Genomic DNA, 23570 nt, shown 5'->3' with positions numbered 1-23570 from the left:
TCCTCCAGGTAATCAAAATGCTGTCATGGAGATCATTTTCCTTTCCTGACACTCTGACAGTGTTTCCTCAGATCTCTCTAATAGCGTGGTTCGACTCTTCTGCAAAAATTTCAAGTTTCCATTCCACCTGTAATGCACTCCATAAATCCCCCCCACCATGATCTCTGCTCTCATTTACACCTCTTCCTCCTCTCTGCTTTGTCCATGCTTCTTTCCTGACGATTATTTTTGTCTCTCTTACCCACTCTCAACTTCATGCTTCTTTTCATGTGGCATTGTGTGCCTAACTCTGTCTCTTTCTCAGTATACCCCAATCTTTTCTCCTTAAAAAACCAAACTGCTAATGGCCACAACACAGTTTGTACTCATTCTATACTGTATGGCATCAGCCTGTGCACTTAGTAAATCAGGGTAGAGATTTTGTTACTAGTGTGGCCCAGTTCACATTCTGTGCAGCACGGTGTACTTTTATGATGCAATATTCATTATGATATGATTTAAATACTACTTAAAAATCAAATGAGATCATGGCGAGAGTGTTGCTTCAAAAGTAGCTCTGTCAGACTCCTGTTTGACCTAGACAGACCAAAATTCCAACTAATACCTTTTCAGATTTGTACTGTGTCCAACAAATATCAAGAGCTAACATTTGGCATTTCACTGAATGCTAACTAAATGGATTAACTGCATCTCTAGAAGAATCAGAAAGACTGTTGTAATTTTAATGTAAGAGAGTTTATTCTATCCTGATGCTGCTACTCTTGGTCAGAGCAACAACAAATTGAATTTAAATAATCATCTATATAATTATAAAAGTGATTATTACATTATTTCAGGGCTAGAAGGAAGTAACTGGTTTGTAATACCTTATTATACAATCATCACTGATAAAGTTTTCAGGTGACACAAAAATTGGGGAAGTGTTAAAAAATGAAGAGACAGACACTGATACAGAGCAATCTGGATCACTTGGTAAACAGGGTGCAAGCAAATAAGATTAATTTTAATACAATAAATGTAAATGTGTACATCTAGAAGAAAATGTAGGCCATGCTTACAGGATGTTGGCCTCTCTTCTGAGAAGCAATGATTCTGAAAAGATTTAGGGGTTGTGAACATGAGCTCCTAGTGAAATGCTGGGGCCAAAATGGGTAATGTGAACCTTGGATGCAAAAATTGGGGAATCTCGAGTAGGAGTAAAGGTTATTTTACCTCTGTATTTGGCACTGGTATGACTGCTGCTGGAATATTGTGACCTGTTCTGGTATCCACAATTCAAGAAGGATATTGATAGATTGGAGAGGGTTCAGAGAAGAACCACAAGAAAGATTAAAGGATTAGAAAATGTGCCTTATAGTGAGAGACTCAAGGTAATCCATCTGTTTACCTTAACAAACACAAAGGTAAGAGTGAATTGATTATAGTTTGTAAGTATCTATATGGGGAACAAATATTTGATAAATGATATCTTCAGCCTAACAGAGAAAGGTATAAGTCGATCCAAGGGCTGGAAGTTGAAGCAAGACAAATTCAGACTGGAAATAAGGCATACATTTTTAAGAGCGACGTTAATTAACCATTAGAACAATATACCAAGGGTTGGGGTAGATTCTCCATTACTGGCATTTTTAAATCTAGATTGGATGTTTTTTCTCAAAGATCTGCTCTTGGCATTATTTTAGGGAAATTCTGTGACCTGTGTAATACAGGTGGTCAAACTAGATGATCACAATGGTCCCTTCTGGTCCTGGAATCTATGAACCTATACATTTACATATCACATGACTGCAGACCCTGCAACAAAAATATTTCAGCACCTTCAGTGAAGTAATACTTGCCCTTCTCTGTACTCAATGCGTCTCCTTCTCTACAGCAGCAGCAGCAGAAGATGCCAGCAATTATCTGGGGTCCCAGCACTTCTTTGGATCAGTGTTCTGGAGGCTCCCTTGTGGCTCCCTCTTAGATACACACCCCTTTGCTCTTGGGCCACCGAAGCTTTGTAGGATTCCTTATATCTCAGTTCCTGATAGTGCCTCCATTAGCACAATAGCTTGACCTCTCAGAGGGCTTAGAAACCATTGCAGTGTCCCTGTTGGCCCAGCAGAGAGAGGGGATCCCCCTCTTCAGAAACAGCAGTTCCCTGCTCCCTTCCTTGCTGTCTGGTTAAGATTTATTTTGCTTAGCTAGGCACAGTGGTTCTCCGCCTCAGCTACTTCTCAAGCCCACTTGAGTCCCATTTCATCCAATGAAGCATCAACTGTCCTATCCGAACAGCCATGGAACTGTGAACTCCAGCATTCCATCTAGCCATGGTAAAATGGGGCTGCACTAAGAAAAGGGGATTTAATTCCCCTGTTAAAATTTCTTCTGCTCTTTCTACTAATTTGGCTCCAGGAAGAAATTACATAATGGATGAGCCAATTAGCAGAATTTTGTAACAGGGATTTAATTTAAAATCCAGTGAAGTCAAAGGGCAAGGATTTTTGGCTCTTTTAAGGCAAGAGAGTAGTGTATATCAACCTCTCAAACAGATGGATCCAAAAATGGGTACTCAAAATTTCAGAAACATAGGAAGCATTCAGGAGATTTGCATCAGAAATTATGTATTCCAGTGTTTCTCAGCGACCTGTGCCTGTCCCTGAGATTTCCCTGACACAGTTTAGGAAGGTAGCAAACCGGTCCCTTTTATCAAAAAGGCTGAGAAACACTGATTATAGACTATAGGAGGAAGTCTGAATTATTGAAGACTGAATTGCTTCTTGTGCAAACTGTGAACCCCAGCTCTCAATGGAAGAAAAGAGTTCCTAGAGGATTATCTAACAATAAAAAATTATTCTAGCTATAGGTTTCAGAGTAGCAGCCATGTTAGTCTGTATTTGCAAAAAGAAAAGGAGTACTTGTGGCACCTTAGAGACTAACAAATTTATTGGAGCATAAGCTTTTGTGAGCTATAGCTCACCCGATGAAGTGAGCTGTAGCTCACGAAAGCTTATGCTCAAATAAATTTATTAGTCTCTAAGGTGCCACAAGTACTCCTTTTCTTATTATAGCTACAGATGGTCTCAGTTTACAAAAGCGCAGCTGAACCAGACATCTTTAGTATATAGTTTTATTAAATACAAATCAAATAAAAAACAAAGACACTTGCAAATACATGTACAAGTCTAATGCTATTCCATAGATTACAAGGACCAATTGGGAGCTATACAAGAAAAGAATATCCAATAATATTATAGAGAACTTGACATTAGTGGACCCTTGCTAATTCACACTAACAAGTGGATTGGAAATTACTAGATTTTATAATTTAGCAAGTAAGCAAACAAATAGTAAAAAAAGGCAAGAATAATGCATCGTACAATGTACATTTTTCAACTGTTTGATAAAAAAGTTTGATTTTGTTTGTAATACTTCAGAGTATACTAGCAAACAGATAAATAAGTTTAGAGCGGCTGTGTGATGAAGTAGGTACACTGTGGGGATAGAAGGCCAGGAAATACTGAGTTCTAATCATGCCTCTTCTTCTGACTTGGCATGTGACCTGAGTAAGTCTCATGATTTCCTTTGTTTCAGTTTCCCCATCTGGAAAGTGGGGTTTATATTGTCTTATCACACAAGGATACTATGAGGATTAAACAGACCAAGTTTATAGAATCTTTTGAAAATGTGAATGTGAATGATTAAATTCGAATGATTAAATGTTCCACAGGATAGTTTGTAAAAGCAATGGATCTTTTTAATGAGAGTCCTCATTTCAGCACTTTTGTTTTAAATTCTTGCTAAGAAATGGAGAGAGCGTGCTGCTTTTTTGTGTAAGAGAGAAAATTACGTGGTGTCCTGAATAGCAAAATCTAGCAAAGCTCAACAATAATACTTAGAAAATATTGGATATATTCTTCTAGTTGTAGATATGGTCAAGTCTTTTGCACTAGCATTAATTGGAATTTCTTACATAAAGTATTACTGATTTGGTTTTTGCTTCTATAAAATTAAATTAAAAAATAGATACCCATTATGTATATTGATCTGAGGGTAGCACTTAATGTAAATGATACATCATCAATGCTGCCTTTCCTTTAGAACTGAGACAAAGTAGGGAAGCCTTCTAAACTGTCTCCTGTTTGTTCCCACAGCAGAGACACTGAAAATAACAGAAAGGAGTGACCAAAGTCAGAAAGCACAAAATTAGTTTTTGCTCGTGGTCTATTTCTTTGTCAGTGATCCCTCATTCATTCTTGGTGGTAAGCATTCTGACACAATATAAATGTCAGGTTTAAAGTGTCAGTCAAAAACTGAAGGATTGTAAGTCAATCTAAATAAAAAACCCCTCCTGTCCACTTAACTTCTGATAAAATGGATCCATAAACACCTAAATTACATAGGGACATATAGCATACACAGACCTCAGGTCATTAGCTAAAAATCTATACGTTATATATACCATTAAGCAAAATATTATAAAAATCAGTAAAATGAGTTTGATAAAAATGACCCCAATCTCAAAGAGTAGAGACTTACAAAAAAAGTCTGTAGAGATTTTATCTAGAGAAGGTAAAGGGGAAAACCTAAGATTTCCAGAAGTAAAAAGATAATACTGTTGACCAATCAAAAAAATGTTTGCTAGCATAACTGAGATACATTGAGGAGTGTCTAAGAGTAGATAGAGGGGAGAAAGAGATATCTGGGCAAATGACTATTTGTGTAAGAACAGCAGGCCTATGCAGGCTACCTGGCCACTTACACAAGCCCCATAGAATGCCTAGTTCTATTCTATTTTATTCTATTCAATATAGGCTTTTTATACCATGCTCATCACCACAGTATCTGAGTACTTTCTAGTAGTGCAATAAGCAACATGATTAACATCTATCCTGTTTTTGTTCTCTCAGCCTCCCCGCAGGAGGAGAAATGTGTGCACCCAGTAATGTCACTCAAGTTACTAGTGTGGAAAAAGTGTAATACTTACAGGTCTGCATGTCCAACAGTGATGAATTTTATTAACCACCTGTGGAAGAAAACAGAGTCTTCATGCTGAGTTTGTCAGCAACAAGTCAGAGACAATTTATTAATGCAATTGCCGGAAAGACAGAGTGTCTGTCCTTAGGCAAATCTTCAAAGTACAAACAATATAAAGCATTATTTATACCCTTTTGTTACATATAGATGTGTCCTGTTTATACATTTTTCTTCCCATTATCTTAGTCAACATTGCATTCCATTCTTATCTTAAAGCAAGATCCCTTGTAGTTTTCCCATTCACCTTGCACAAACCCCACTTCTACAAATTTCACATTATTAGGGTTAAGGTTGGCCCTTTTCTTGCTCTCTTAACCAAACTAAAATAACTGCACACAAATCCTCTTTTCCCTTTCACACTTCCACAATCCCCCCTTTTGTGCTTTCAGCACAACTATTCTTCTTAAACCTCCATTTTCATCAAACCTTATATTTCTGACTCCAAATCAAATGGATTAGCCCCATAAGCTTTGGTTGGATGTAATGATAATGCATAGTTAGTATGGACATGAAAGGTATTTTTGTTGTTACATTTTTTACAGCAACAATAACACATTTCTAAACTACACAAAAGTAATAAAAGCATTAACATTTCCATTGTAATAATACGATGAGGTTGTTTTGTAACCTTAGTTACATAACACAATACATCATAATTAGTGCATAAAGTAGACACTCTATAGGCTGTATGGAAAGCATATTTTTTTATTTTGATATATATTTTGAAGCACATGGATTTGACCTTGCAATTCAGGGATTTTCTGAACCTCTGGTAGGAGGGAGAGTAGGTTTTGGAATTGGTCGGGTATTAAGGTGATCCAATTAAAAGGTACATGAAATCTAAGGTCTAATTGTAGGACTCTATTCACAGGCCCATAAATAATATGATTTCCTCCAGCAGTGGTAAGATTAAAATGTATGTCCCACAAGGTGGTGGTCTTAACATTTACACAGCTATCATTTGCTTGGAAAAGCAGGTGTTCTGTCAGGGTAGTTCCTTGTTCCATACCTTTCCAATAGATGTTGTCATAAGCAGTGACAGCTTCTCCTAGCTTCAGCTTTTGTACCCACTGAAGCTGCGGGGCTTTAAAGGCCAAAATGTCCATTGGCTTCCTATCCCTATCCAAACATCAGGTGTTATTCCAGGAGCACTGACTATGAATTGGCTAGGCATACCAGGTGGTTTAATTTCCCAAATATCACTGTGAATTATCCAGTCCCACATGCATCCTCCCCACGGACCCAGCAGGATTCGGTATGTGGGAGCCTCCAACTGGCCCATATGCTTGGAAAGAGCACTGTGAGCATCTGCACTTCCACCCTGAAAATCTCCAAGTATGTCTCCATGGCCACAGATCAGATGACATTCCTGAAGCACTAGTAAGGGCAGTGGGCCAAGCCTGATTCTCAAGATCACTCTGAATGGCCTTGAGCTGATCATTTAGAAAATCCTGAATTTCTGAACATGCCAGATCCCACTGCAACTCCTTTCCTGCCTCAGTGTTATTCAGTGTTATACCATCTCTCAACAGCTTCTGGGTCATTGAACTCAGGGCAGAAATAACATGTAATTCACCAACCCCAGCCTGTACCTGGGTGAACTGTGCTCCAATAATAAGACCAGTGGCCTCTTCCAGTTGCCGAAATTTCTCATCATGTTGTTGGCCTTTGTAAATGTTCCAAATTGCTGTTGCACTGTTGGCACCATCCCATAGGGATCACTGAGGTGTAAAGGCCTTGGCCATTGGGTTTCATCAGAGTATATGGTATTGTCTGTATTTGGATGTATTACAGGGGTGGTAGTGAGGATAATGGCAGGGACAGTGGTCGTGGCAGCAAGGCCCCTTTGGTATTCGTCATCTGAAAGCCAATTAGGGAGGGCTATACATGCTGAAGGTACATTACCAAAAGCACAGAGCCCAGTCCCCGGAATAAACCCAAACCACCACTCAATACCACAGTCCCAAGCGCGGTCCCCACAAATTCCTCCCTGCCAGGTTACGATACTCCATCTCTTCCACCAGGGCCAATTCTGAATGTCTTTTGTAGTCAAGAATCCATGGACTTTGGCAGTTGCAGCGGAACGAACATAACTTCTTCTTTTTTCCTGGAACAGTCATGGTTCAGCATCATACAGGGGAGAGGTTACTAGCATGTCACCCTGTAATAACTGTGATTCCTCCAGCAGATGGTGAATGTATGGTGATTCTGTTAGTGGACAAGGGAGAGGTTACCAGCACTTCACCTTGTCCTTTTCTCCTGCTGTCCAGAAGGAGGAAAAGTAGTACCATAAGGAGGGACAGTCTAATCAGCAGTCGGAGGGTCATCCTGAGGTGGAGGGGCCTTCTTGCAGTGAGATGCATGAGTCCAGGCAGTTAGTCCTTGGCACTTCACAGTGATGTTGGTAGTTAGCAGAACTTGGTAACGGCCTTTCCAGTGCAGAGCCAGAGCAGTCTTTCGCTGATGGACCTTTATGTAGACCCAGTCTCCAGGTTCTAATGAATGACAGGGTTGCTCAGGATCCTTGAATAGTGCTTCTTTTACCTGTGAATAAAGAGACCGAACACATTTCATCAGTGCCTGGCAGTAATTGAGCATTGTGTCATACATCAGATGAATGTCCATCTGGGCTAGGGCCAGCGGAGGTGCTGCCGGAAGTCGCCTCGGGCACTTTGTCAGGATCTTCTGTGGGCTAAGTCCAGTTTTTCGGTTGGGGGTGACCCTCATACTTATCAATGTTAATGGAAGGGCATCTGGCCATTTCAGGTTTGTTTCTGCACAAATCTTAGCCAGTTTATTCTTCAGGATCCCGTTCTGACATTCCACTGTCCCGGCAGACGGCGGGTGGTGGGGACAGTGGAGGTTGTGTTGGATCTGCAAGGCTGCACATAACTCCTTTACAATCTGTCCAGTAAAATGAGTACCATGATCACTGTTGATACTCACAGGTATGCCAAACCTTGGAATGAAATCCTTAAGCAAAATTTTCAAAACAGACTTGGGGTCTGCCCTTCTGCAGGGGAAGGCTTCAATCCAGCTTGAAAAAACATCAACTAATACTAACACAACATACTCATAGTTACAACATTTAGACATTTGAATAAAATCAATCTGAATATTTACAAAAGGTCCCTAAGGGGTGTGCTGCTTTTTTTTAAGCTTTAACTGTGTTTCCAATATTATGTAACTGGCAGTATTATTCCAATATTATATTGCTGACCCTCTTCCCTCAGTGAGTCTCCAGGGAAGGCAGATAAGCACTGTACGTGGCCAACACTGTTGCAAGCATCGCAAAGCATTTTGGGGAGGGTCAAAGGTGTGTGAGTGGAAAGTGGAAGTTTCCTTTGCAGATACGAGAGGCTGAGGGGGGAAGAGAAGAAGAAGAAAAGAGCAGAGAATGAATGAATTCAACACTGCAGCTAGCAAGCTCTGTCTGAAGATAAGATGCTGGCTGCCGCCCAAGGACACTGCTCACAGCCGAGATTTGGCTGACAGCCGAGAAAGACGAGGGCTTGAATGTGACCGAAAGAAATCCAGCTGCACAGGCCTGCAAAATAGCAAGGCCAGCAGGAAGGAGAACAGCAGATCTAAGACTACCAAAGATGGAAAACACAAACTACCAGGCAAATTAAAATTAGGTACATACCAGTCTCGTACCAGTCTCATTAACTGCAGCAGTCATCCCCCCTTTGCTCACGTGTGCCATCCAGTGGTGCATGCGAGCAAATAGGGCAAGAGCACCTGAGGCGCAACCAGGCGGCTGTCCAGAGAGTGCCAAAGGTGATCAGGGTGTAAAGTGCACCCAGCAGCACTCCAAGAACATTCTCAGCTTTTGGCACAGCCTCTGTCACATATATTAAAACCTTAGTATTTCCTGATAGTATCCAAAACACTTTGTATTCCAAGCTGGATAAAGCAAGTATCTGCATTTAGCTCTAACCCTTCCATTTGGTTTTGAACTAGGCTGTCCTGTAGAAAATTAAACAACAATTCTAGCCACAAGACAAAACACCACAAGGACATAGAACACAGAACACAATTTCTATTGTGCCAGTAAAGCATGGTTTGTTGGATTGCTCTTTAGCTGGCATTAGCTTTCTCTAATTTTCTGAAAGACAAAAACATTTTTCTACCCCTTCTGGGGCAATTGGTCATTGTTTAGAATATTTCTTTCTTATACAAATACCCTTGCTGATTGCAGGCAAAACAGAGGAATTACCCCCATATTTTTCTGTGTTTCTTTCATAGGCAGGCTAGGTTTCAGTGGCTTCTACCTTTATCAGTTAGGTAATTTGCATTAACACAGATGCTTTCTGGTTTGCTTTGGATCCAGAGCCATTCATAGGTTAACAACTTTTACTTAAAAGGGACACAATTAACTTTTACCAGAGATTTGATTGCCTGTTACCTTTAACTCCTGTTTTCAAAACACACAGTAATCCGAAAAGGAAAACACCACCTATTGTAGCCCCTTGGAGTCTAATAGGATTTTAATTAAGTAGCATTGCATATTTGCATTTTCCTCACCCCTTTTACAATATACACTACATGTGTTCTTTTCCTTGACATTCCTTTCATTTATTTTGGGTGGTTAAATTCCAATAGACACCCCATATGTTTTCTCTACTCCGACTAAAATGTTCATAGCCAACTGATTTCAGTCAACTCTCTTTGCCTGGATTTATTTAGACGTTTCTTTGGGAAAAGGGCCCATTTTTCCTTCAGAATGGCTGCAAAGAAACCAAGAATTCTTTTTTTTTTTAGCATTTTTACAAAATTCAACTGATAACTCTGTAGTTGCTGGAGGGAATTAATTTCTCACTTTCTTTCCTTAAATCACTTGCTTATTTTCCCAACGACACCCCAATCAACTCTAATTTTACCATTCCAATTATTATTCCAAATTATTGAAATTTCCCATGCCTGTGATTACTTACTCCTTTCCTTCCACTATGCCCTCAGAGTTTCCAACCTGTTTTCCAATCTCTCTATCTGTTGCCTGCCTGCTTGCCTGGGCCTGATCCTCCTTTTCTCGTTGAACCGTTTCTTTCCATGGGCACAGGCTTTGTTCCACTACCAATTTAGCAAGGAGGGTGGGCTTTTCAACTAGTCCCCACCCCTCCTGGTCTTGTCCTTAAACATTCTCACTCACAAGGCTACCTGAGTCCTCCGCCATGAGGCTTGCCATCTGGACAGAAGGCATGGCCAATTGGCATTTTAACTGTTCAGTTTTCTCTAGTGGTCGGATACACATCTCTTCCCTTTTCCCCAACTCCTCTTATTGCCCAGTCCTGCTACGACTGGGGGTAGACCCACCTGCAACCTTTTTTCAAACTCACAAACATGCTGCTACGGCTGGCCAGGCCCGGGGGTAGGAGAGACAGAGAGAGAGAGAGGTGGATCTGGGAGATTATCCTGTGCACAGGTTGTCCAGAGGTATACTGCAATAAAAAAAGTCTCTAACTTGCTTCTGCTCTTCGGAGGGTTTTTCGCCCTGGGGTCTCTTGGGGCATTCCTTTCAGAGACCTTTGCTCAGTATAATAGTCCAGGCCGGCTGCCTGTGGCTCCTTCAGCGTCCCCAAACCACACCTGTTCCAGGGTTGCAAAGGCAGACTGTTGGGTCTCACTGGGCCGCCAACCTTTGCAAATGTAATCTCAGTCCTGCGACTTGTGTTGCCTTTGTTTTGCCTCTGTCTATATTTTTCACAGCCAGCTGGGGCTGAAAGCAGTTTTTTGTTGTTGTTGTTTTTTATACTTGCATAGTCTGTGTTGATTCTTGACCTTGAACGCAGAGCAGCTTTCTCTTTATCTCTAGGCCAAGCTGATTTTTCAAATTGACCCATTCCTTTCCCTCCTGACTTTCAGCCTTAACTAATTGGGGATATAAAGGAGCCAAGGGAGTTGATGCAGTAGTTCAGGTAGGGAGGCATCTGGATGCTTTGTTATGTTTTTTTAAATCCTGCACTTGAGTTTTTAATTTTGCCTGGGAGTCCTTCAGACTCCACACTCGAGACTCATAGAGTCTCTTTGTGGCTTCATCTGAGATGTATGATTTTATCTAGATCAAAGGTACCTTCTAGTGGGAACTGTTTAGATGGATTATCATCCGTGTAAAAATTTAAATTCTCTAAATACCTGCAGGTCCTAGGACCATAATGCATGTACATGTAGTATGCAGGGGTGCCCTTCAGTGGTGTAGGGGTATTCTTAGACTGTCCCCCACCCATTTTCCAATCACACAGGAGTGTCCTGTCCAGTGAGTCAGTGGCTCATAAGCTAAAGAAGGGTTTCACACACTCCAGGGAAAGGTGCCCTGTCCGCTGAGTCAGCGGCTCATAAGTAAGGGAAAGTTCCTATCTGCTGGGTCACAAGGTTCAGCTGACCCCCCTTGCTTTCAGAACTCCCACATGGGGTAGCCTTGGTGCGGCTGGAGTCAGCTTAAGCCTTAGACCTGGTCAGCGGCTTATACCCCCCCTTCATTCACTCATACTCACTCTCATTCATTTCCCATACCTAGATGCATCTCATTTACAATAACCTTTAATTCCCAAAGTCCAGACTTAATACAACCTTTCCCTTGTTTGGGGCAATGAAACCCCTCAGCGCTGATTAGGTCTGACCTTTTCCATATATGAGGCAACAAAAGTTCCTCTACACAACCAACTAACCTACTTGAGCGGAAAAAAATCCTCAGCACCTCTTTACACTACTAACCTACTTGAGGACGGCAAAAATAAATCCTCAGCACTGTGTATAACTAACCTTATATGAGGGCAGCAAAAAGTTCCTCAGCACCACTTTACATCTGACCTTGTTGCAGATTCAATAAGTTCGCATGGTGTGAGCCCAAAAGGGACAGACGGCTCCACGGGCAGTCCTCCTCCAATATCCCATTAGAGATTTCAAAAGGTCTGTTACCTCTTGATTGATGCCTTGGGGTTCGAAGGGGAACAGTCCGTAGTAGTTGTCGCTGTCTCAGCCGGGCGTTGCTATCCGAGTCACGGCACCAAATTGTAGAAGAAAACAGTCTTCACGCTGAGTTTGTCAGCAACAAGTCAGACAAACAAGTCAGGCCTGTTTCTTGCTCTGTCTCTCAACCAAACTAAAATAACTGTACACAAATCCTCTTTTTCCTTTTCACACTTCCACACACCCAGAACTTGTTGAGACTCATTATAGTCTCATCTGGCAAACATAAAAATGGAGAGAGATCCTGTATTGATGACAGCTATGTAAACAAGCAGCTAAAATCTTTCAAATAGTTCTGGGTCCATGTTTTATAAGACATTGCTGGTGTACACACACACGACATCACAAGTTGTCTTCTTTTTTACCCAGGGAACAAAAGAGAATTAACTTCAAAATGAATTGTCTTATAAGGCAATGTGGGGGGAAAAACCCTCCCCTTGGACTTCTTCCTTTTTGCATTGCTTATATCTTTGCTATAGGCTAGGGGATAAATTTGTCAGTTCTAGCAATCCTTGGGAGAAGGACTTTGGCTGTGCTGTAATAATTGGGACTGAGCTCTGCAGCATGTATATAACCTATTAGTTTGTTTTAATGAGCCAGATTAATCCCTACTGTAACATCAGTGAAGCCAAATAGGGAAGAATTTAAGACCAGTAAGTCTAAAAATGCATCATTCTATAATTCATCTTATTTATTATTTACTATGTTTGAGACATACGTTTTGCAAAGACCTAGCACCCAAGCAAAGTAAACGTAGATATGTTTTTTTCATATATTTGTATGACGAAGAAACAGATTATTTGGGGGATATGCTCTGTGTTCCCTAGGGTCTGAGTGTATACAGCCACCTTAAAATTTTTTGACAGGGGATCAAGATTGCCTAGGAACTAATTCTGACAGGCCCTCATCACACAATCACAATCTTTCCTGAAATCTCATCCAATATTTTAAAGGTAAGCAGTGATACTGGAATCAAAGTTAGGTGGCATATACCATTCTTTGCTATAGAGGTTTGAGAATATTCTTCAGTTCTCCTCTTATCAATCTCTTATCAATTTGATGATATAGGTATATAAGTTATTAGGGTAGAATTTACTAGCACAAATATTTGTGGAAAGTTGAATGTCAAAACAAACTTCAGTATTCACACCAGAAGTGCCTGTGTTTTCTCATGCAATCAGGGAAGAGAAACAATACCATGTAATCTATCTGATCAATCACAACTAAGCAACACAGCTCAAATTCAGAATATTTGCGATCAATCCATATAGTAACAAATTTTGAAAATCTATTAATAGAATACTTTTGAATAACAGATACAGTATATTGAAGGAACCTGATACCTGCTTATGGATGTTTTGCAAGCAGAAAGAGGATCAATTTGTCAAATACGTTGTTTGCTGTGAAATTTTTACTTTGCTCTAGTTTCAAGCAAGCAGAATACTTTCTTTATTCTAGGGTGGGGGTTTTTGCATCTAAAGAAAGAAAGAAAAATGATATTATAGAAAATCCTGTGTCAAGATAAAAGGTTTTACTAAAAAATCAGATAATTACTCCAAACCCAAGATCTGAGAGAGCAATGACTCAGTTATTTTTATATATATTCTGTAGATCATATCATTGCTCAAAGATAGCAGAAGCTTAATAGTACTTTTACCTTTTGTATTTTTTCTTGATTTTACAGAACAAAGAAAAATATAACCAAAATAAAGACAGATGAAGAAATACAATTATCAAGAAAACGAAGACGAGTAAGGGAATTATCTATTGTTTGTTAAATCACTTCTTATCACTAATTATTTGTCCTCTGCTGTTTTCATATTGACTTTACTATGTCATTTTAAACGGCTGTTTTCTGCCCTACACTTTGGACCTGTATTACAGCATTACCACACAAGTTTTCCTACTTCCATTTTCTTTTGAACACTACTTCATGTTAATGTTTTTATAATATAATCAACACTATTTTATTAATTGGTGGTCCTTATAAAAGGTGCCATTTCTAAGGGAAAAAAAAGTCCTCTCTATCTAGGAAGCACAAAAGCTTGTGGTTTATGTGTAGTGGATTCACCTGAGGGAAAGACATTCCTGAGCTCATCCAGAAGACCTTATACCCTCTTTATATCCAAGGCCATCCTGAAGTACCCACCTCTATTATGATACCTATTTAAAACTGACACAGTCACACACTTGATGAATAACTTAGATATAATATCCTACTTATATATTTACTAGCCCAACCGTATATTTGTTGCTTCATTTTATCCTAACAGCTATTTGTTTACTTGTCTATCTTGAGACTCTGAGCTTCTTGATCATGTCTTTATTTGGAAAGCAACTAGCATACTATTGGCACTATAATACTTATATACAGACAGTGCAGCACCTGGTGATACACATACAACCAATGTGGCATTAGGAGAAGAGGCATGTCAGAAGACACATGCAGCGTGCTCTGCTGGGCAGGAGAGTTCCACGAAAATCTGAGCAGTTCACATCATGGAGGAATTTAATCTGAGGGCACATTGGCCGACTCCACAGTCAGCCATCAGGATAACTATGTTTTGACCCATATGTTGTTGCCACTTTCTCTTTTTGGGCTCTTTTTAATGGATTCAAGAGGCCTACGTTTCACTAGTTTAGCAGATAAATGAAGTGGGGGGAGGGAGGAGGACAGCTGGTGAATTTCATAATGTACCTTATGGAGTCTTTTGGCAGCTCTTATGATTCCTAATTTATCACTGAATTGGAACACTATGAAAATTAGGGTGAGATGTGTTTTTTAAATAAGAAAGTCAACAAAATGGAGAGAGGGAATAGAGATGCAAAGAACTGTGGCAAGAAAAGAATATCATTTATAAATAGTAGCAAAGAATAAAATTACAGAAAGAAGATTGTAAGAAGGCAAACAAAGGAATTGAACAAGGGCACGTACAGTAGGGAGAAATGAGAAAAGAAAGATGTTTAAGGTGGTACCATTAAATGTGAGAATGAAGGGATAAAGAAAGAGGGTAAATCTGAATACTGAGGCAAAGCAAAAGAGGAGACATTTTTCATAGTTTGGACTGATTGACATGGCATTGATGGCAGCCTCAGTACTGCACATAAAATAAAGTAAACAGATATGAACATGGGATGATGTCCCTACCTCATCACAAACTACTGTCACAAGCTGAAGGAGTCTTCATTGAAAACCAGTGTTGAAACTTAGTGACATCCCTCTTTGAGTGGTTGGTTGGCTGCTTAAGTGAGATTTTCTGTACCACATTCATCCTCTTTCTAATGCCATACATATATGTCCACTTAGTGTCAGTGCAGCTGTCTGGCTGTGTGATGCACAAGAATCAGGAAAGCGTACCTGCAAGTTCTTTCTTTTTGATGAGCCAGCCATGAACCCTAAAACACTTAGGTAGCTTGCATTGATGTGTGAAACTGGGATATGTGCTTGCAATTATTGAAGACTCTTGAAATGAGCTTGGTACAGGTCACAGCTACTAACTCGTGAAGTGACTGCTACTAACCATATTTACTTCATTCAGTGAGCAATATTATTTAAAGTTAGTTTTAAGGAAAAAGAAGTTTCACAGTTGGTAACATACAGCAACAAGCACTACATTGAATAGCTTACTGACTGAAGCATCAGGCTGTCCTCCCCACCCAAATACCGTTCACAATCAGTTAAAAACTTCAAAGGTATTTCTGCTCCCTTATCCATTTAATATATTATTTTCCTTTCGTTAGCACCTACAGTTTAGTCTGTGGAAAGAGTACATGCATAAATTGGTATTATTAGCTCATAGGCACCGCAAATTGATGTGTGGTGTGTGAGAGGGAATCGGGATATTGGCCTACTTTTATACTTAAGTTTGCTTCGTATGAAAACTAATTTTGCCTTCCTGAAAAAAATTGGGAAATGTCCTTCACAGAAAACAGGTGGACACTATGGGCTGTCTCTCTCTTCAGTAAGGGCCTGAGCCAACACCCACTGAAGTTAACAGGAGTCCTGCCATTGGCTTCAGTGGGTGATTGGAGCAGGGCATAAATCCTTTGGCTAAGAACTTCAGCTTACACATCTTCATGTTTTTAGTAGCTGAGTGGCATGGACTGGTGGTACATCAGCCACTGGAGTCTGTGACAAGACTGGCTCCTCCAAAATCCATTGGCTGTTTGCAAGGACATTCTACTGTCTAGCAGATGTTTGGGGCAGGTTCCCCCCTTTTCTTTTTTTTTTTAAGTCTGTGCAGTCAGATGAATGTTTTTCTAGTCAAAAAGTGCATTGCTTTGTATGGCAGTCATTCAGGCTCCATATTGTATAAAATGTAAGATTTGTCCACGTAGCCTGCCTGGCTGTAATTTGATTGGTAGGACTGAGCATGCAAGCAATTGTAAGGCCTTTCATTATTGCAGTCAGTGTCCCAACAATCAGCAAGTCCACCCAGTTCTGTATGATCTGATTACAGAAAGCCATCTTAATTGTCAGGAATAGAAGCATATCATACTAGTGAGGTAGTAATGTATATCTCTGTTGAAGAAGGAGGTGTTTACTAGACTGCCCTTCAGCTTTGCAGCACCTTGGGCAATCCCTTTAGACTATAGTAAAGGAAAAATCCCTTACCAATATACATTGCAGCTCCAAAGCTCTGACAAAGTCCTACCTCAGTTGTAGGTTTTCCTGCACATTTTCCACAAATTGTGATTTATATTGGTAGAATTCTGAGCTAAATGATTATATTTTAGGATGCCTAGTGTCAAAGGACAATTAAATTAATGGTCTAAACAGCAATTTGTGTTAGAAACTCCGAAGTGAAGACTGAAAATTGATATTAAGATCTTCACTTGCAGATATTCTGGATCTGGTATCTATTCAGACTACAGTTTCATTGCTTATTTAGTTTATTTCTTACATTAGAGATACAATCTGAACGTCTTGCAAAATCTGAGGATTAATGGCCAAGGTATGATGCTTTGGTGGGTGCCTGGAATAGATGCTAGTATGATACAGAGGTCTAAACAATCACAGCAAGAGATACATATCTGTACTGGAGTGTCTTTGCTCTTCACATCCTAGTGAGGCCCCACACAGATTGATTCTTGGCCCTATGCTATTCAATATTTTTATCAATGACTTGGAAGAAAACATAAAATCATCACTGATAAAGTTTGCAGATGACAAAAGGATTGTGGGAATTGTAAATAATGAAGAAGACAGGTCACTGATACAGAGTGATCTAGGATTGCTCGGTAAACTGGGTGCAAGTAAATAATATGGCCAAATGTAAATGTATACATCTAGGAACAAAGAATGTAGGCCATACTTATAGGATGGTGTACTCTGTCCTGGGAAGAGGTGACTTTGAAAAAGGTTTGGGGAACATGGTGGAGAATCAGCTGAACATGAGTTCCCAGTGTAATGCTCAAAAAGAACAGGCATACTTGTGGCACCTTAGAGACTAACAAATTTATTAGAGCATAAGCTTTCATGGGCTACAGCCCACTTCATCGGATTCGGATACAGTGTAATTCTGTAGCCAAAAGGGCTAATGTTGTCTTGGATGCAGAAACTGGGAAATCTTGAGTAGGAGTAAAGAGGTTATTTTATCTCTGTATTTGGGAAAGTGTGACTGCTGGTGGAGTGCTATGTCCAGTTCTGGTGTCCACAATCCAAGAAGAATGTTGATAAAGTGGAGAAGGCTCAGATAAGAGCCATGAGAATGATTAAAGGATTAGAAAACATGCTGTATAATGATAGACTCAAGGAATTCAATCTGTTTAGCTTAACAAAGAGAAGGTTAAGGGGTGACTTGATTCTAGTCTGCAAGTACCTACATGGGGTACTGTGTAATGCTAGATTAATGGTATTGCTGTGTCACCTTTATATGTCAAAGGAGTAATGTGGCTTATTTCCATCATGGCTGTTGTGATTTTAATCCCTTGAGTAGTGATCAGATTATTGAGTAAGTAGCTGCGGACATAACTTGTTATTTGGAGAGCTTTTGCCTATGAGAAGACCTGCGCTGGGAGAGAGCGTGCTTCCTGCATGTTTAATGGGATTCTGGCAGCAGAAACTCATGATTGTTACTGAGGAAGAGAAGGGTTTAGAAATGGGCCTGCCCTCTCTTCCCTGAATAGCTTTCCCCACTCAAGTGGTGTTGCTGTCATTTAAATTGTTTCATATCTGTCTGTATCTGGTCTATTTGCTGTTAAGGTTTAGCACTAGCTGAAGGTAAGTATTGCTCTGTAGAGGAAACTGAATAAACAGGCTGAATATGGCTGCTGCTGAGCATAGTTGTGGATTCTCACAGTGATGGGGGTGATACGATTTGAGCAGCTTGTAGTGTCCTCCTAGCTAGGCTGGCTTTTTAAAAAATACGTTTCTATTATTTTTCCACATCTCTCATTGCAGTTCTAATTCCTGGTCCACTCCAGACAAAAAAGGTGTCAATCTCATAGAAACAGTTGCATTTGGTTCAAAATCTGGAAAAGTTTTTTACTAATCAACAAATATCCATAGTGTAAACTCCACTGGGGTCCTGTGGGATTCAAGGTCTGACATGAAGCAATGCATTTCTTTCAACAGAAAACTTCTTAATGAGTGCGTCTTTGCAGCAGCATAATTATACTGGACACATAATGGTAAATTATTGAAACTATACAAAGTGTAGAATCAAGTCTACACTTCCGTCCGAAAATTTCATTTCAGAATAAACTACATTTACAATTTTAATTGACAGTGCTGCTGTAACAAAAGTCACGTATTAATATCTGGTAGAGGCAAGCATGCCCTTCACATCACTCTGAATGTGGCTGGAGGGAGCTCTTATCCCAGGATTTCTCAACATTTTTCTTCCTGAGCCCCCTGACCCCCACATGCTGTAAAAACTCCTCAGCCCACCAGTGCTACAGCAACTATTTTTCTGCATATAAAAGCCAGGGCCAGCATAAGGAGGTAGCAAGCAGAACAGTTGCCCGAGGCCCCACCCCACAGGGGTTCCATGAAGCTAAATTGCCCAGGCTTCGGCTTGAGCCCCGGTTGGCGGGTTCAGGGTCCTGGGCTTTGACCCCACGTGCCAAGGCTTCAGCTTTCTGCCCTGGGCCCCAGAGAGTCTAACACTGACCCTGCTTGGCTGGTCCTGATACCCTGAGACAGATTATACTAAAATTGCTTGTCAGAAGATGGGCTATCTGCAAGTTTTACCCCCCATCCACATCTATTCAACGGTGTTTAACAGTGAATGAAAACTTAGGCAGGATGAAGGTGCAAACAAGATAACATTTATTGCAGCAACAGGTGATACAATAAGGCCAAGACCACAACTAAACTAGTAAACAACAATGAATAATGACTCAGTTGTTAACAGACGTTATGTGGATATGAAACCCAGAGCCCCAAAACCCTTATTACAGTTACTAGGGAAACTGAGGAGACAAGTAAGGGTACTTACAGTACCATCTCTTGTAGACACAGGAGAGACAGTGACGTTGACAAGGACGGGGAGCAGGAAGACAGGATCGGGAACAGGAACACAGGATACACAGATGATCACTCAGGCAAGTAAGTGGCCTTCCTTCTTCCCAGATCGTCTTCTGTTCTTGAACATGATGTCCTGTGTGTGGTATGCGGATTGTTCCCTGTACGATGTTAAGACAGATGAGTGCAGGTGACTCCTTACAGGAAGCTGGATGGATCCCAAGAATTCACCCAAATCCTGGTCTGCTCTGGGGCTAGTAGCAGCAGGCTGTGTGTGTGGGAGACTGACTGCCACTCTGATGGACAGCCCAGAGTGACGGGCGTGCCACCCTTAAGTAGTCAGCGGTTGCTGGGCAGACTTAGGCTGTCACATGACCCTACCTTTCCCGCTCTTCGGGGGAAAAAGGCACCAAACACTTCATGAAGGAGGGGTCCCGAAATGAAGGACTAATTGTTCTTTTATAAATCCAAAATGGCAACTGAGGGAAAACGTAACAGAACAAAGTTTAACCCAACATTTCCCCTCCTTCATGACGTTGCTACCCTGTCACAACACCTGCATTTAACTATACTTCAGGTGAGTTAGAAAATCTAGATTAGTTGGTGATTCTTTTTAACTTCAACCTTATCCATCCCACCACCATTATAATTAACACAAGAGTAAGACCTTGAATGATTAAAATTACAACAAACGGATGCACAAGGACGAACCATGTTTGGGATAACTCTGTGGGAATGGGCAAAATTTGAACTTTTGCGTACCCTTTTGAGCACCTGTTCTGTTTGTGCGTTTGAATGATGCACAGTGATCATTAAATTGCTGCCCTGTTTTTTCCAAATTTTTGATATGGGCTTCCAAATCAGAATGCTGCATCAGCTGTTTAAAAGTGTCAATGTTGACTCCTATGTTGACTTGGTCAACATTTCTGTACAGCTCATAAGTTGCCTTGATACGCTGCACATTTAATTTTTCTGAAATAAACATGACATCACATACTTGAACAACTAATACGAAACAAATACAAGGTTTACATGTGGGTCATTTTTAACATGGTAAAAGAAATTCCCAAGAAACTTTTTACAAAGACTACGAATGCAGATTCAGTTACTATTTACAATGACTACCTGGGACTTGTTTAACTATGTGGGGCTCTAAGTCATAGTGACATTTGCCTTGACTGGCGTTAAGGCAAATGTGGGGACCCTGGTATACATTGGTGGAACAAATGTAACCATTGCCTTCCTCCCAGACGCATGCGTCTATGTTTACACTGTGGTATTCACCTTGGCTTTCAAGAGCCCACTTAGGGATATCTATTGGAGTTAAGATAGTGTTGTTGACAATAACTCCTAAGGAAATTAATGGATACACCCAGTTTGTGCTGGCATTGGAAATGGTAAGGATATGTGCAACTATTTCTCTAGAGCCTGGATTGTAATCAAAATCTAAAAGTTTCCACCCCCGATTATGTCCTTTTTCAAAAGGTGTTGCATCTTTCATCATCCGGTTCTTGATTTCAACAGAAATAACTCCTTGGTACTCTACTCTAAGGATACCCGCTGCCATGTTCTGCAACCAGGATTGAACCTGTATGCAGGCAAGTGCCCATGATATATTTTTCTGTAAGCCACTTATGGCATTGATTATCTGGAATTGACTCTGGTTTTGGGCATCCAACCCAAATGGTAGAAACTATATTGTAGGTAAAATTATTAATTTGAGTTAGGGGTGCTGTTAATGGTTGTTCCAACTCTGCCATGTTATGGCCCATGTTACTAACTCTTTGCGGTAGTGTGCCAGCACTCCTGGCATTAACTACCCCTAATCCATTGCCAGCTCTGCCCAAGACTTTAGCCGTAAGATCCTTTTTAACTCTGGGGTATCACTCATACATCCCAGCCCATCATAGATGGCTTTAGATAGGGTGCACGCTCAGGCTGTATATCCTTGGCCTGAAGTTGCATGCTTACTACAATTCTTTTGGGAGTGTGTTAATGATAAGCAAGCATTTAAGATCCTGCTTAACCACAACTGGACCCATTCTGCTAATATGAGGTTTGGGAATGACAGTCACCTCTTGGCATGTTTTTGCCCCAAACATTCCTGCCACGTACCAGGTCCCAGAATCATTTGTGGAAACCAAAATAGTTATGAAACCATAACAGTTAGCTAAAAACATAACTCTGCTCAAAGGACAGAAATTATTCACATTGCCAGAACAGTTTCATCGATGGGCATGAGCACTACTACTACGTTTAATTTTACAAACATAGTTGTTGTGGGAGAGTGTACTCTTACTCTGGTAAAATGTATATTGGCTTGAGTGCTGACGAATACCTCTACCTGTAGTGTCCCCTCTTTGACTCGATGAGTCAGATTTGAAGACATAGAAGTGCCTCTAAGGGGGTCTTTGGTTACTAACCCACCAGAGCAGTTTACCACTCTTCTATCCTGGAGCTCCCAAACGCAGCTATTTTTGAACTTTACCACCCTACCTAAGGGCTCTGAGTTCTTGTCTAGCAGAGCAGTTTGCATACTGTTGTATGGGACCATAACCATATTTGACCTGTCCCCAGTTCCTCCTTCCAATACAATATGCAATTGGGACCATTTTTGTATGCGGAAATCATTACAGGACCAATGCTGTCCTCTAAGACTAGGCCATGGTAAGCTCCCCACACCTTAACTGGTTCTTTACCAGTCGACTCAGCCTTTGTGATACCTTTTATCAACCCAGTTGAACAAAAGTAGTGCTTTCTCTCCTCTATTAACCATGTATAACATATATTTACAAGTAACATAGTTAACAAAAGACAATTGGCACAGTTTGGCTCCTGTAATGCAAACAGACAAAGAGAAACAATTACATGATGAAATTACATATGCTCAGCTCCTAGCACCTTTCCACTCCTTTAATTGGCTCCAGTGGAACCACTTAAGCTGTTTCTTTCCCTTGGCACCTTTAAGCTCTATTTCGTAGATGGCTGAGCTTGTCTTATTGGTGGTGCATACAGGCCCAACCCACCTGGGGCTGAAGGTATGCCCTTGCTCTGAATAGTATCTGCAGAGCATTCTATCCCCAATTTCCCACTCAATAGACTTAAGAGAACTTCCCAGACTTTTGTGCATAGTTCTAGCATTGGACTTCAGTTGGATAGCTACGTTGTGTTGGATGGAGCTTATATCTTGTAAAAGTTTCTGCATAAATTTATCAACCTGGAGCCGAGATTGATAGTCATCAGGTGGAGCCCCATCTACCCACCAGTACTCAGGTGTTTTCATAACACCCGTCATAACCTCATGGGGCATAAACCCATGCGAGGCTATTGATGACCTAAATGCAATTAGGATTACGGGCAGTTTTAAGTCCCAGTCCATTCCTTTGGAGTTGACAATCTTTCAGAGCGCTGTTTCGAGGTGCGACTTGTGTGTTCTAACAGGCCCAAGCTCTGCGGGTGACCCGCAATATGCAGCTTCTGCTGGATCCCCAAGGCTTGGCACATTGCTCTGGTGACTTTACCCACGAAGTGGGGTCCCTGGTCTGAGTCAATACATTCTGGCAGGCCAGACTTCAAAAGGTTTGCACTAGGAGCACTCTGGCAGTTGTTATTGCCGTATTATTCTTGGTGGGGAAGGCTTCCATCCACTAGGTGAAGGCTTTACAAAGGCCGTCTACAATAATTAGGCAATACTTGTGGCCTCTGCCGGTGTTTGGCAGGGGGCCTATTAAGTCCATCTGAAAGTACATCCATGGCTCTCCGATAAGTTGGTGATGCATCAGGCTCTTGATGATCTTGGCATCTGGGTTGTTTTTAGCACAGTTGAGGCAACCAGAGATGTACTTAGTTACATCTTGCATGATGCTTGGCCACCATGCCACAGTCATTATTCAATTCACAGTCTTGTCTATGCCAAAGTGGCCATTGCTATGTACTAAGCCAACCATCTCTAGGTATAAACATGTAGTTAGCAGAAGAACAGGTGTTGAATGTCCTTTTTCAAGGACATTCTGTCCATCTGTCCTGGAAGATTTGGTACTCCCAGTGCTCTTGCTTTCCTAACAGACCTTGGATTTCTTGATCTCTTTTCTGCAGTCCCTTAATGTCAAGCTGACCA

General features: G+C 40.8%; 1 long non-coding RNA gene across 1 annotated transcript; it reads left to right on the top strand.

The window, feature by feature from the left end:
- Positions 1-5083: 5083 nt before the first annotated feature.
- On the top strand, positions 5084-16244 carry LOC122464677. Its single transcript, XR_006288945.1, has 3 exons — positions 5084-5201; positions 14030-14035; positions 16234-16244. It is a non-coding gene; the product is annotated as an uncharacterized LOC122464677 (long non-coding RNA).
- The last annotated feature ends 7326 nt before the right edge of the window (positions 16245-23570 follow it).

Source organism: Chelonia mydas, chromosome 2 (assembly GCF_015237465.2).
Source record: "Chelonia mydas isolate rCheMyd1 chromosome 2, rCheMyd1.pri.v2, whole genome shotgun sequence".
Taxonomy (NCBI): domain Eukaryota; kingdom Metazoa; phylum Chordata; order Testudines; family Cheloniidae; genus Chelonia; species Chelonia mydas.
The sequence above is the reverse complement of the archived record's forward strand: the minus strand, read 5'-3'. Positions and strand labels throughout refer to the sequence as shown.